Genomic DNA, 15,799 nt, shown 5'->3' with positions numbered 1-15,799 from the left:
TTTGTCCAATATCCCAAGTAGCTCAAATTAGCATCTCCTCTACCCTTCCACATAACTGAAAATAATTTAGGTCAAATGAGTACTTTTGGGGGCATAGCAGCCAGTCACATACACTCCCACGCTCACATGTATTTATTTCAAATAGTAATATAAATGATCTTCATGGGATCAGAACTTCTACTATAAATGTTTCTTTCTGAAACTCCCTGTGAGAACAATAGTTCTGTATGATCTATCAGTCAGCCTGAGGATAATGGATAATGCTGGCCACAATGTGATTTATCCCCACATTCCCTCTGGAAATCGGCTTAGCCCAATTCTGTACTGTTACACCAAGTGCCAGGACTGAGAAACCTAGAAATTTCTCTCTGCTTGTAGCTCAACTAGAGAATGAGTTTTCCTGGTCCAAATCATCTGGATTACAATTATACATAGAAGAAAGTCTAATGATCTAATATTCATTTTAAAGCTGTTACTTCCAGTGAAGGGGAACAGAAAATAGAGTATCTAGAGAAAGGAACATGCATGAATATCATGTTAATAGCTTTCTTGCTGGTTAGGACACCGTGAGCAAATCAAAGCAGTGTAATAATTTAGCAAGACAGAGGATATTAAAATGAATAATTACCAAAATGGGACCTAAGCCAATATTGCATACATTGATTTGCTTTGCAAACTTTATCATGTCATGGAGTGGGAGTTTTTATTTGCTAAGTTGTGAAGATCTGTATTTACTGAAGTTTTTATTGTCTTTTTAAAAATTAATTTGTTTATTTAGAGAGAGAGAGAAAGCAAGTGAGAACACAGAGGGAGAAGCAGACTCCCTGCTGAACAGGGAGCTGGATGCGGGGCTGGATCCCAGACCTGGGATCATGACCTGAGCCAAAGGCAGATGCCTAACTAGCTGAGCCACCCAGGCACCCTGAAGTTTTTATTGTTAAGCAACGGATCTAATAATCTAAAAGGCCAGAAAGCTGCCATTACTGTTTTTCAAACATTTCCTTTCTGGGTATAAATAGCACGTGGCTGTGTAAGAGTCCTTTTTTATTTCTTTCAAGGTCTATATAACATCTATGTATCTATGTATCTATCTATCCACACACACATACATGCACATATGCGTGCATATATACATATACAAGTTTGTGTGTGGGGAAAGGGTGATAGCAGCCAGATACGTATCTATGGACTTATCAGTTTTGTATTACCATTGTGTGAATTACAGGAGTATTAGAACCCTAAAAGCAAGTTTAATCAATACAATTATTTATATACATGTTGTGGTAAAAAAAAAATATAAAGTTTTAAGAAACTGGAGAAACACAACTTAATGTGAGATCATTGATCTTTATAACTGCATTAAGGAAGAGTAAAACTTAGGTAAATAGTGTCCAGGAAATTATTTTTGCCCCAGTGTAAGCAGTTTAGGAAAAATGAATTGAGGACCATCAGTTAATCACTGAACAGAGTTTAACCTATACTCCATTGAATAAAATTGTCTTGAAAATGGGGTCAACATAGCTTCTTTACATATATAGGAAGTGTATGTAATCTCCCTGTTGTGTATGTCATATATCACACATACAAATATTACATATATAAATAAAACTCAGGTAAATCACTTAATAATTGTTCATTTTGAATTTTAGGATTTATTTATAGTTTACACACCAAATCACATCTAGTTGTTTTTCAAGCCTGGCAGTTTATCACCCCCTTCAGATTCCCTCGCTTTTCCTAGCAGGAGACATCACTTGACCCCAGAATATAGCACTGATGGCACTAACCTGATTTCTGGTAAAAGGGACAGAATCTCAAGGCAAATGCTTTGTTGTTCAATATCAAGTTGCCCTGCCTTGCTTCTAATCTTGCTCTGAGCTTGAATCCTCATAACTAACTGGCTCTTCATCCTCCTCCTTGTACATAAATCTCAGTATCAGGCTTGGGTTTAGAACAAGCTCTTCTGAGAATGGCTCTTAGCTCAACCAGAAAGCCCAGACCTTGGGTAAAAAACCATTCCCCGAATCTGTCTTCCTGAACATTCTTCCTTCTCCTTCAGTCCCTGAAGTCTGGTCATCAACTATGGGTTTGCTTTTTTCACTTCACTCTGTTCTTTGAATTACATGCCATCCAAATTTACCTTATGTAAAATATGTGCTCATAAAATGTTTGATCTCCTGGTTTTCAAATTTCTAGACCTTCTGCCTCGGTTGACCTCTGGACCTGGCATCCTCTCGTACTCTTCTGGTTTATTACTTGCCCCAATTTTAACTCTTCTGCTATGTTGTGAAGAGTTGTCTTATCTATCGTGAGTCTTTGGTTCCCAGAAAGTGAGATCTTATTTCTTGACTGCTTCGTCTTAAATTTACCTCCTGCTTCTCAGCTCTGCTCTATTCTAGTCCATTTGGTTCCTTCTGGACCATTCTGGCCTGCCTCTTTGAATGTTTTACCTTGCCACTGAAATTCTTAAGATCCATGTTTAATGTGCTTTGAATGGGAAGAAGGAGACTTCATTCAAGCTATATGACACAAAGAAAGTAGCAGAAATCTTGAATTTAGTGCCATAGAAACTTCTATGGATTTAAGCATTTTACCTATTTTTTTTCTTACTATTTACTTAAAAATGAAGTTTTGTGAGGGTTTAATTGAACAGTGTATAGCAACGCACCTGTCCCAGGGCTTTGCATCCCTTCTGTGTCACTCAGAATTTGGTGAGAACAGCAAAACCATCAGGAATGAGACAGAACAAGTGATTTATTAGAGGGACTTGACATTGTGTAAGTGAGGAGGTTGGTTAACAATTTCTGTATGGCTGTTGTTTTTGCATCTGGTGCTTGGCCTGAAGTGAGTGGGGAGCTGGAAAGGAGGGGGAGGCATGAAGTGGAGAAGGGCAAGGACAAACTAGAATCAGGAGGAGAAGCTAGAAGCTGAGTTGGTCTGTTACCACCTCCATTCCAGTCCTGTAATTTTGATGATGCAGGTGACCTACAGGAGAAGGTGACACTCTTAGAACCCTAAAAATGCCCTTGGTACAGGAGTTAAAGAAGCCCAAGAAGGAGATCAGCCATAAGCCAACAGGGTGAACCAGCATATCTGCAACAACATACGTGAGCTACACTAGCCTCTGACATGGAGCAAGACACCAGACTCACTTCTGGAGTCCATTTCTCTCACACGTTTCCCTTGTGGTTAGCCCTAGCCCAGAATCACATGGAAAAGAGAAGCTGGCATAATGCAAAGACACGAAATCCCTTTCTTTCTTCCCATCTGTGCTTCAAGTCTAGAGCTAACAAGGTGTGTTGAAAAATTACATACACTCTTTAGGTCTTGTTTCAATGACCTAATTGAATTGGCAATCTCTGATTCAGTCAGTAGGGTCACTTTATTCCATTTGTCAGGAAATTGGACATCTGGTCAACTCTATTTTAGTCTTTGTGCCTTAAGCTGGATCAAGTTATTTCACTTCTCTTTGCCACAGTTATTGTGTGTCTAGGATTTAACACTACCTTTGAGGCTATGGCTAACAGCAATTTTATACTTCTTTCAAGCATGATGGGAGGATAATTGGTTTATGACATATGAGGCCCTTTTAAGCTTCTTGGTTGAGTGTGTGTGGGGGCGACACACCACCAAATTTCATAAAATTGTTTATTTAATTGTTTTACTCATCCAGGCCCACTGCTGATAATCCTGGAATGAACACTGTGTATCTTTCTTCCAAGGGCAGGGTTATTTTAGCTTTAGAAAGGCTTCCGGAGCTTTTTAAACCTATTTGAGCTCTGAAGGTTTGGAAGAGCAGTGCATTTTTCACCATGTTAAATAATACATTCAGTGTAAGTGGCTTTCAAAGTGAAGAACTAAAGAAAAGGGCACTGGATGAAGCTGCTCTTGCTGTGTTTCCAAGGTGACTGTTTGTCATGGAGCAATAGGCCTGCCCCCTAACAAGGCTGGTAACTAGTGGCTTTGGTGGAGAGGGATGGTGTAATCAATAGAGCCTCCATTGAAGCTGTTGCTCATAGACTAGATCTGAGTAAATTTTCAAAACACTGAGTCCAAGTTTTGGGAGAAACAATTCATTTCTGTGGCAGAAAAGGAAATAGCTCACTGCCCATATCAACCTCTCAATTGAAAATCAAAGATGATTTATTAATTTTCTGAAAATGAATCTCGCAAGAACACAGATTTCCAACATTTGCAAATGCATACTGGGGAAAGAATGTGGGAATCTGGGATGTGCCTCTAAACAACAGGAAAAGAGAATCTTTATATCCTCCTTTAGCCACGTAAGTATAGTAGTATACTTTTCCATGAGAAATTAGTATTTCTTGGAATATTTGGAAAATATAATTAAGGAAATTATCTCCTGGCCCTATGAATATTGAATCTGAATTTAAGCCCCACATGGAAATGATTCCAATTGCTAATTTTATTTCTAATTCCTAAATTAATAGTTTTTTAATCTTCTAGCAACAAGTCTGTAATGTGTCATCTAATCACTTATTAAAGACAAAATCCTTTATTAGCAATTAATTATCAAACATAAGCCTGATTAACACCTCTAGCAACTGTCCAGAGGGAAATGGGAGGATGTGAATGTGGAGGGGATGAAATTGAGTGGAGCCAGAGAGGAAGGAATAGAATTGAGACTTTCTGACTGTGGGTTTGGGGAATGTAGAGAAAAAAGCCAATCTGGAGGTTTCTAGCTTGGACCATTGGGTAGATGGTAATTCAATGATCTAAGAAAGAAAATGCAGGCAGAGAAGCAGGTGGGAGATGAGACGATCAGCTTGTAACTAATATCTGGAACTAACTGTGGCATCACTGCATCATTGTGTACATCTGTGGAACTGGCTTTCCCAATAGGATCCATCCTGCTAAGCACCAAGGAAAACAGTCTAACTCCTCGCCATCTGCATGTAGTGAGGGAAGTCACAGCTGCTTTCCATGTCCCCACCATTGGAAAGCCCCACGATGCTGTCAGCATTTCAGAATGGCTGGTTGGCACTGGTTCGATTTGTGGGTGGATTTCACTGTTGATAATAATAGTGGAGTTGGCTGTTTTCAGGGCTAGTGATTTGTCTGCTACTTGGCATATGAAGCAAAGTTGCTGAAATCAGGACACCTGGGGGAGCATCTTAAAATCGTGTCTTTTGAAAATGTTAACTAATGAACTTCAGTTTGATATTTTACCAGAGCCTGTGGGATTATGGGTAATAAAAACTAAAAATGTAGGGTTGATGTGCTGCAAGCAATGATAAAATTTGCTTTTTATGCACTTTTAGAAAATGCATAAATGTTCCAGGTCAGGCGGCACAGTAGCTGTCATAATGTGTTGGCATCTTGTCACTCTTACACTTTATCCTCTGCGTAGGATTGTGTTTGTTCAGACCCTGAATTGCATTAAGCTGCTTCTTATTAGAATAAAATATGCTCAGTTCCATAAATACCAAACTAAATTCACCTGGGTATTTTAATGCCGGTTTTTAGTCCAGCTTTTTGCTTTTTATGCTCCATCTTAACTCAAATAGATGTGCAGATAAATTAGGTGACAATTGAGATATTCTTTACATTCTTATGTAATGAGCAGAAAATGGGGTTTCATGACTATTGACTTATTACATGGGTGTGTTATAATGTATACTTGACTTTTTTCCTGTCTACACAGGAAAAGCATAACTTTGTTTTTTGGCTTAAACAACAGACATTTATTTCTAACAGTTCTGGTAGCTGGAAAAAGTATAACTTTAAACAGAGTAGCCCTGTCTGTTGCATAATTACTTCTGTATTATTCAGAATACCTGCCTCTGTAAAATATGCGTTCAGCGTATTGGTTATAGATGTAGCTCTCTATTTGAGGAAAGATGGAGAAGGAAAATCAGGCTTCCTAAATCATCAGTTTGGAGAAATTAAATAGAGGTGTGTCTTTAAAAAATATCTGAACACGTCATCTTTTAAAATCTTATAATCAACTCCCCAGTTCTTGCCAACATTATAATAAATTTTTGATTTACTTATCTTTAATGTTCTCTTTACTCTGGTAGTATGAGCACCCCTATGCTTCGCCTCTCAACAGTTATCATTTAATTTCTACTTCAAATATTCCCTCTTATCCAGCCATTCCTTTCCCAAGCCCCACACCTCTTGGGCCTTTACCACATCATCCCTGGGGCTACTGAATGGCTTTTTGGTAGGACTCTATCCACTCCTCATTGTCTTATAACAGTTTAATCTTCTTTAAAATAAATTTCTTCATATTATTCCTCTTCTCAAAAACCATCAGTGGGTTCCTACTTCTTACTATGCAAGTATGAAATTGAACCTTTCAAGGATTTTCACAATTCAGAACTATCTCCCTAATTCAATGCTTGTATCACTCATCCATTATTATTATAAACTGTTCAACGATGTATCTCCCCATTTCCTTTCCTCATTGCTTTCACTTGCCTAGAATGTCCTCCCAACTCCCCTGCCTACCTAAAGTGCACTCACCCTTCAACATCCTGCTTTCAGTCCCATCCTCTCTTTGACTCTCCCCTCGAACATTCTCTGACTTAATAATCTCAACCATGTTGTTTAGTTCCTAATTATTTTTATTTTTGTTTAGTTCCTAATTAAATGATATTTTAACACATACTGCTCTGAGGCAGAAATAAACTTTCACTTTTTGACAACTTTTAATTGTTGAAAAACATTTCAATGAATGCAAAAATAGACAATTTAGTAAAATCAGCATCTATATAGTCATCCCTTGGCTTCAACAATGATTGACTCATAGCTGGTTAGTTTTGTTTGATCTATGCCCCACCTGTTTTCTCTCCCATAATATTTCAGAATAAATCTCAGAAATTGTATCATTTTCTTTGTAAATATTCATAATGTGAAGTAAACATTTTGACAGTACTATGTACCTGTTTTTAAGTGTTCCTAGGCACCAGAATCCATCCTGCAAAAGTCAGGAAGCCCCTCCCTAGTTCAAACATCTATCTCTATCTCCCTATTTATAGTCACATCTACACTTATGTCTATATTCACACCTATATCTATATTAATCCTTATATATGTATCTCTCTCTATATATCTGTATTTCTAACTATATCTCTATATCATATCCATATGTCTTATACCAGAAGAGATTCACACCAAAGATATATTAAAATGGAACTAGGTTATCGATTGAGAAGACTTCACATTCTGCTATTCATTTAGCACAAGCAAAATTAAGTATTATAAATAACGTATTTTCCACAATAGGTTTCTCACATTAGTTTCCTATCTCATTAAGGGAGCAAGCTATTTTCCTAATTAAGGGATTAGTAAAACCATTAACCAAGAGTCTCCTTTGCTCTGGCAACATCTAGCTTCCCTTCCTCTTACATTATATAGATCATATAGAACCTCACCAAGGGTTCCATCCTATACACATAAGTCCTCCCTGGGATGATAAGTAATTATATCAGGGCCCTTTTTAAGTGTTCCTGACACATCAGTAAATAGTCCCAAGTTCACTTTCATACTTTATTCAACGCCATCCCAAGGAAGCTTTAGGTCCCTGCAGGATGCTCAGCAAAATGCATGCCAATGATTTCATGTTACTCTAGGATTCCTGTTACTCTAGGAATGGGTGACTTCTGTTATTCTAGGAATGCGTGCTCAGCATGTGTCTCACTAGAATCTGAACTCTATGAGGTCTCTGTCCAGTTGCTTCTTTGTTCTACCCTTCTGTTTTCTCTTTCTTTTCTTTTCTAATTGGCAGGCAAGAGATGCTCCTTTAGGCTAGATGAATGTACTCTCAGCTGATAATACTTCTTTCCATTTATTGGAGGGTAGAAACATGGTACGATGACTGTTGTAGTTCAGGGTATTCTTATTAACTCCCTGAGAGAGAGACTTTCCTGAGGAAACATTTTGGATGGTATTCTATCCCCAACTCCTTCTATGGCAGTAAGCATGTTTTATACTTCAATCCAAAGATTTCTGAGCATCTATCATCTGTCAGGTATCATATGAGATGCTGGGCAGTTTGGGGTTTACTTTGTATTTTTATTTATTTATTTTAAATATTTTTTTTTTTACTTATTTGAGAGAGAGCTCTCGAGAGAGAGAGTGAGGGAATGAGCATGATGAGGGTGGGCAAAAGGAGACGGAGAAGCAGACTCCCCATGGAGCAGGGAGCCCGATCCTGGGCTTCATCCCAGGACCCCACCATCATGACCTGAGCCAAAGGCAGATGCTAACCTGACTGAGCCTCCCAGGCATCCCATGGGGTTTAAAAAGGCATTACTACTTTTACTGAGGGCCTTGCAGACAATGAAAGAAATTCAGTTTAATATTGTATTGATCATGCCATTTTTCATTAGTTTCTCTCTACCCAATCATTCTGTTTCCTCTATCTCCTGGGTCCTCCGATCTTTCTGATCATTCCTCTTTTGTTCCTACTGCAATTCCTCTCTTTCTGTCAATTCTTCAAGTATTAGTGTGGTGTGGCTTCTATGCTTTATATTTTGTCTTCTTCTGCCTTTCATGTACATATTCCCCCAAAATGATCTCATATACTCCACCCAGGTGATTAATAGTGCTACTTCCAACTAAAATCTCTCTCTTTCAGTTCAAATCTGTACACATCCAATAAACTGCATGTCCACTCTTTTCCCACCAAATCTTTTATGTTTTTCCACTGACCCCATACCTCTGCCAAAGCCTGGATGTTAGCCTAGCATTCTCCTCCTCCCCACCCCTCACTCCCTACATGAAGCTAGAGGTAAAGCCCTGCCAATTCTTTATTCCATTTCATTTCTCAAATCCTCCCATTTTCCATTAATAATTCAATTTCACTAGCTTTGGCTCTGTTCTTCTCTTCCCTGAGATATTAACAAAATCTATCAGATCTTCCTGCCTTACCTTGCACTTTCCAATGCATTCTTCACATCAGAACAACCTTTAAAAATATTCCATAAGGCATAAAGCACAAAGGTAAAATATTATATCCCTCTGATCAAAAACCTTCAATGATTCTCTACTGCATACCTGATAGTTTCAAAATTCCTATTTGGGAAGGCTCTCCGTGTTCTGATTCTACCTCTCCGATCTTATTTCATGATTCTGCTGCTCCTTGCTTTCACCTCCCATTGTCACTCACATACACACTTTCACCCATTTCCAACATACAACTACTTCCACTGTTTCCCTGGGCAACCATTCTACTTTCCCAGGAGAACACACCTTCATTTTCTAAGACTTAGTTCATTTAATTTTTGTTTAGTATCTCTCTCAAACTCATGACCCTGAGATCAAGACCTGACCTAAGATCAAGAGTGACACTCAACTGACTGAGACACCCAGGTGCCCTTTTATTTTATTTACCTGAAGCCTTTCTTTATGCTTAGTTAGATTTGACCCCTCCCACATTTCTACCTCCACTGTTCCGTGTACATGAATTCATAAAGCACACAAGTTACACTATGGCATTGTCTGTTTACACATACATTTTCTACTCTAAGTTCACTGAAGATAAGAACAGAGTTAAATTCACCTCTGAGTTCCCAGGACCTACCAGAGTGCCTGGTCTAGAGGAAACACTAAATAAGTGCTTTTTGATAGGGATGGAAGAATGATAAAAATATTCATCTTTATTTAATGCTATTTAGTTATATATTTGTATGTTTATAAACTTTATCTTTCTGCACAGAAATATCTGGTTCTCTGAAGTGTCTCCACTGGTTCACCTTCCTCCAGGTATGGATTTGGTAATTAATTTTACTCGTTCATCACATGTTAAAAGCTAGACATTTTAAGTAAAAAGGCTCTGAAGGAAATAGAACTCAAACTTCAAGTTGGGTCTTACCACTAAGTGTAGTAGACACAAGGCTTTTTTTGACTACCCAGTATCTGAATCCCCTTCCTCAGTTTCCAGTATATGTCTTGGTCAGAGGCAGGCCCTGAATCCTACTAAATCTCCAGAAAGCCCAGCTAATTCAGATTTGGGCTTCTCTGGTGAATGAGATCCAGGAGTTGCCAATAAGATCAAAGTCCTCCTAGCACTTTAAATTTGGAGTGACACAAGAATCAGTGGGATGCATTCAATTGCGCAGCAGCTACACCCATGTCCCAGGTCCGTAGTAGGAGTCATGTCTGTTTCCTCTCCAATGGTGAGAAGCAGTTTCTTCATATAGCAGTTCTTGAAACCTACCTGCCATTTCCTTGTTCCTGATCATTTCCCATGCCTCATGCTCTAGCCTCCTGAGGAGTTTCCTGAGTGACTTCAATTTGTGTGTGTGTGTATGTGTGACTTCAATTTTTCTGTTAAAATCCTCTGGCTTCAATTGGCCAGAGTCAGTTTCTGCTTATTTCTACTCACAAAACTAGTAACTATGGATAAATTTTACTTTTGCAAAATTGTTTAAGTGGAAAACTATATGCTAGTATGCCTCTAATTTAAAAATGAATATACTTAATTCACTAAATGCATTGGACTCAGCTATCCTAAGTAATGAATACAGAAGCAAAATGTTCTAACACAACACCAGGGAGCAGACTCTGGGTAAATGACATAAGTAATTTATGGACAATAACTATTGCTTTGCCTTCAGATATTTCTTTATCTCTTTTGCATGCCTTTCCCCAGGTGCCATCTGAAAAGGGAATAGTAGGCGGCTAATGAAGGTGTTCTCAGTGGTGTTATATGCAGCCTCAAGAATAAGGAATGGAGCAATTGTCTGCAATCATAACCAGATGTTGCAAAGCTCTATAAGCCTTAATGGCTGTTGTTTCAATACAGCTTTTTAGAAGGAAAAAAATCAATATACTAAAATAAATTATCTATGGGAAGCATTTACAGGCCATTTTTCATGAGAAAATTACTATACAGAGACTTAATTGTGCTCTTTGGATATAGTTTGAAAGTTGAAAAGCTAAAGCATTGTGTTTGTACTTATATGTTTGGCTTTTGTAAGAAGTTTTATGAATTATCATTGGGATATCTATGGAGGCTTTACTACTGAAAACTATGCATGCTGTTGGACTTTAAGCAACTTAAAATATATGAAAGAAAAACTATATCTTTTTTGCTGAAAACATGTACTACAAAATGGAACAGATGTGGGGCCTCAAGATTTCAATATGCCAAAATTATACTTCTTCCTTCCCTCTTAAATTGGACCTCTGGTGACTACAAGAATAGTGAGCAATCTGTGCACGAAGCCATCCAGATATTTTTCTCCTACTCAAACACCAGATTCATGGACAGGACAGGCTGCAAATTAACTGGGAAATGCTGGCATCTTAGCTATATTTTGACAGCGAACCGTATGGTTTCTACCAGTGTTTTCCAAAGGATGGCCCCACGGACCACATGTATGAGTCACTGAGGGTACTTATTAAAAGTGCAGATTCCTTTGCTCCACCTACGAACTTGAACTAGAACTTCTGTGGATATAGTTTGTATATCTGTCCATGATGCATTCTAGGTGATCCATGAAAACTCTCTGAGTATCAATTATTTATAATCTCTCTCTCTCCTCTTAAACCTCCTTCTTAGGACTAAAGTTAATTCTAGTCAAAATGTGAAGAAATGCAGATTTATATACAGAGCCTTCTCGCTCCTTTCCAACTCTCCTCCCTTCCCAATTCATTTGGCAGCATGTCCTCACCACTCCTTTATCCTTTTCTGCATTATCCATCATCTGGTATTTTGCTCTTCCATTGCTTTCTCCTAATGCCTTCTGCTTTCTGTGACTCCACTCAGATTTTCACCTTCCCATTCCTCAAACTCTATTCTTTCATTAAAACAACTATCCTAGGGGCACCTGGTGGCTCAGTTGGTTAAACTTCTGCCTTCGGCTAGGGTCATGGTGCTGGAGTCCTAGAGTCCCAAGACCAAGCTCCGCAACTAATGGGGCTTCCTGATCAGCGGGGAGCCTGCTTTTCCCTCTGCCCCTCACCCTGCCTGTGCTCTCTCTCACTCGATCTCTCTCAAATTAAAAAAAAACAAACAAACATAACTATCCTGAATTTTAGCCCCATAGCCAAATCATCTAATGCAATAAGGAAATACTGACAAGCTACTCTGTAACTAGGAGGCAAGAGCAGAATTCCTCAAATAATTCCTCCTTATTGAATGATAGTCAAGCATTTAACAGAATCCCCCCTCTGCAAAGCATGTGGTTGTTTATTCTAAGACAGTTAGTCAAATAATATTTTGCAGCTAGCATACTTTTAATAAATATTTGTTAAAAGAATGTTGGGAATTTCAATTCAGGTTGTAGGTAATTGTAATATGATGGTGGGGGTGGTCTATGAAAGAAATAAAGTCTCGAGTTCAGGAATAGAGAGTGGAAAAGGCTGGTCAATGGCAGGGAGGGTTACATGATTTCATACTAGTGAAGTCAGAATCCACTTTAGTGAATGCTCCAAAAAAGTCATTCACCCAGTATAATGGAGTGGTAGCTACTGCCTGGGGTGGGGGGTAGGGGTGCATGGTGTGAGTATGTGAGTGGTGCAGCAGGCCAGGATACCTTTTAAGTACATCCTAAAGGAACTTAGTATCTGATCAGACCCTTGTGGAGGGATTCTATATGAAGGAAATGGCATGAGTAGAGACAGAAACCGGATGGGCCTGACCTTGGATATCCAGAGGTCTAAACTGGAGACGGGGGAAAAGAAAGTTTTCATTGGAAACATTAAGGAAGAGAAAGTAGAGGGAATGATTGCAGCTCTGAGTATGTAGGAGGAGAAGCTGACTCCGCATTTAAGTCTACCTGATACTAAATATCTTCACAGTTTGAGTGTGAGAATAAGCTTCATCTTTCAATAAGTCTTAAAATTGTTTTGTCTGAAGATCTTGCCCAAACAGAGAGTTTGGGTCTTTTATCTTATAGCTCCCATGCTGCAGTGAGAACACATCTTGTATTTTCCATCTTCCAGTTATTTGCATAGTCCCCATGTAGTGACTATCTTATTGCTGGAATGTCCAAGTATGATTTTCAGGAAATGGAGAAAAGGTGTTTGTAAAGTTTAGTCTGTTTTTCCTGTGAAATGTGAAGCATAACATTCTTGATGATACGAGGAACCAAAAGCCCTTAATTTTATTTCATTGCACCTTAGATAAGGAACATCATGATTGTTTGGTTGCTTTAGTGAAGTAGAAAACATTATCCACAGGCAAGAAACTATAGGAGAAAAAGGCAAGAGAAACTTTATTTTACAGAAAAAGAAACAAAGAAGGCAACACATATTTGGGAGGGCCCTGTCCTTATCCAGGTGACATTTGGTGTTAAGTGTGAAAGTCTATTCATCCAATAACAAGATTTAGGAAGAAACTCTAATATTTTAAAATGTAAATAGATCTCCCTTTGAATTTGGCATTTAGCATTTCAAATATTTTTGAGATCTGGATTTTTAAAAATCTATCTGGAAACAAATTCTTTGTTTATATTAAACTCGGTTTTTTTGATCTTTGAGAAATGTTTTCATATTGATTTGGATTCAATGACATTTCTTCCAGAATTAGATTTTTTTGTTTGTTTGTCTCTGAAGAATGAGAAGAACTCAATTACACATGATATCCTGATGAGAGTGAAGTGAATCCATCATACCAGTCACCTGGCCATCATTTTAATTTAGACACACATTCTATATCCTCCACTAGCTTGTCTCACTGTTTCTCCAGTGCCATATAAAGAAATAAATTTTGGAATACCTGGATGGCAGAGTCAGTTGTGCTTCCCACTCTTGATTTCCACTCAGTTAATGAATTCATGGTCGTGAGATCGAGCCCTGTGTCCGGTGCTGCGGAGTCTTCTTTGGGTTCTCTCTCCCTCTCTCTCCCCTAAACTCCCCACTCTCTCCCTTTAAAATAAAAGAGACACAAAATAAAGAAATAACTTTTACTCTAAAATGGAGAGATTGTTACCAAGATATGCATATTTTCAGGTCCTAAATTGCATATGAAATAAGAAATTTGATATTGTTTTCCTGTAGCACAGTTAACCATGTGTCATAAACTCAGTAAAAACACATAGAAGAAACAAGATAGTGAGTAATCTCCATAGAATGTAGACACTGTAACCGGCAAGGCTTTCGATGGCCACAAAAGTAGACTGGATATTTTAGTAATACTTTAATTCCCATTATAATTAAAGTGAATTAAAGGGTAGGGAATCATATTTAATAATTAAATAGTGATAGTAATAGTTTAAGCTTCGATAACACTTTAGACATGTCAGCTATTTTTATGATTTTTAAGTTTATTTAATCTTCCAGACACAAAAACTAGATAAGATAGAGCAGATATTATTATTACCTTTTGATGCATGTAAAAATGGAGCTGGTAAATGGCTAGGCTTGGTTCTTATAGCTAGTAAGTAGAACTTAAATCCTGGTGGACTTTTGACTTCAATGGGCAGTGTGCTTAAAGGGTAAATGAAATGTCTCTCAAGTCTAATACAGGAATTTGGAAAAAGGCTATCTCTATTGTAAAAACGTGCAAGTATATTTCAGCAATGGGTCTCTTTAATATATTCTGACTTTTATGACATACCTTACAAGTTAGTAAATAGTTTTTTGATAATAAAAATGCAGCTTAAATAGTAAAGCCATAATGTTAGGCAATTTCAAACTTTATTACAAAATGCTTTGCAAATTTAGAAACTAGAAATCAAGATAAAAGCTTAATGACTAAGACACCCATTTTATTATCATATCTTTAAGAAGCAAACACTGCTATTAGTATAAAATATCATTTAAACTTTTTAAAGTTTCTAGCAATTTAAAATTTTAGTCACTTGACATAAACTAAATTTAAAAATCACCCCAAAGTCAGTTATCCATGAAAAACTTGAACAAAATTTTTCAATTTTAAAAACTATAATTTATTTTAGCACTTCTTAGGCAAAGAAAATTCTCACCATAATCAATAACTTTTCCTACAGCCACTTGTATCTTTCCACTGGAGCTTTTGAGCTTCTAAGTGAAAGAATGACTGGAAACTATGGGTTGAAAATATACTAGTGTTTTTTAAAAATATTTTATTTATTTATTTATGAGAGGCACACACAGAGAGAGAGAGAGAGAGAGAGAGGCAGAGACACATGGGCCAAAGGCAGCGCTAAACCCCCAGGCCACCGGGGCTGCCCGATATGCTAGCATTTTTAAGAACGCTAGCAGAAAAAGATCAGATATGAGACTTCGTGAAGGCTCTCTTCAAAAAAAGTTTCATGTCAAAGACACCAAAAGACCTTATTAATATAAGAAAGCATATTCATGTGTCAAGCAAAATACAGCATGATTTTGGTATCAACTTCCACTTCCTTCTGTCTAAGTGTATTTAGAAGTCTGTCTTCAAATCTCATCACTCACTTCCTTATTGGTTCTAATTCTGAATTTTAGTGCTCCAAATTGACCCTCACTGGAATAGTCAATTGCTTGCCTAAGGCTAACACAGCAATTTCAAGGAAATTCTCAGTCTCTCTTTGTATTTTCATGAGGTTCACAGTTTAAATGCATCATCTGTTTAATTCTTATTTAGGCTTTTAAATTACTTTGCACAATTCTGAGAAATGGTATCACTTAAGGGGGATGTATAACTTAGCTCCCTCACAGTATACTATTCACAAAAATGTCCACAGAGGTCTTATCCCAGGAAATACATGCAGACTGTCCCTCCTCTCAGTGAAAAGAGCCTCTGAGCCCCCATCCCCCTGACCCCACCACATTCTACCCTGCACTCCAGAAACTTCTGTTGGTATAGTCAGCCTAGAGGTACTTTGCTTAATTGTTTGATTCTCATGTCACAAGTGTGTTTCAC

Source organism: Canis lupus, chromosome 8 (genome assembly GCF_003254725.2).
Source record: "Canis lupus dingo isolate Sandy chromosome 8, ASM325472v2, whole genome shotgun sequence".
NCBI classification, from domain to species: domain Eukaryota; kingdom Metazoa; phylum Chordata; class Mammalia; order Carnivora; family Canidae; genus Canis; species Canis lupus.
The sequence above is the reverse complement of the archived record's forward strand: the minus strand, read 5'-3'. Positions refer to the sequence as shown.